Source organism: Triticum dicoccoides, chromosome 3A (assembly GCF_002162155.2).
Source record: "Triticum dicoccoides isolate Atlit2015 ecotype Zavitan chromosome 3A, WEW_v2.0, whole genome shotgun sequence".
NCBI lineage: Eukaryota > Viridiplantae > Streptophyta > Magnoliopsida > Poales > Poaceae > Triticum > Triticum dicoccoides.
The window spans coordinates 733,846,932-733,847,225 of record NC_041384.1 but is presented as its reverse complement, the minus strand read 5'-3'; positions in this window follow the sequence as shown (position 1 = coordinate 733,847,225).

Genomic DNA, 294 nt, shown 5'->3' with positions numbered 1-294 from the left:
AAAAAATTATGTTGCTTTGACGAGCTAAACTATATTTTTTGTGAAAATATGTTAGTATCAACTGTCTTAGAATTCCTGAAAAAAAACTTTTGTTTAATATATTCCACCCTAAAACTTTTGTTCAACTAATAGGAGAATTCTAGAGTGTATTAGATTTCAACAAGTGGTCTATCCGTGAATCTTCTAAAATCTTCACTTGCACCCTCTATACTTGGTAAGAAAACCATACCATTCCCATATTTTTAGTACTTTTTTCAAACTTGTATCTTTTCAGTTTTTGTTGTGCAATTTTAA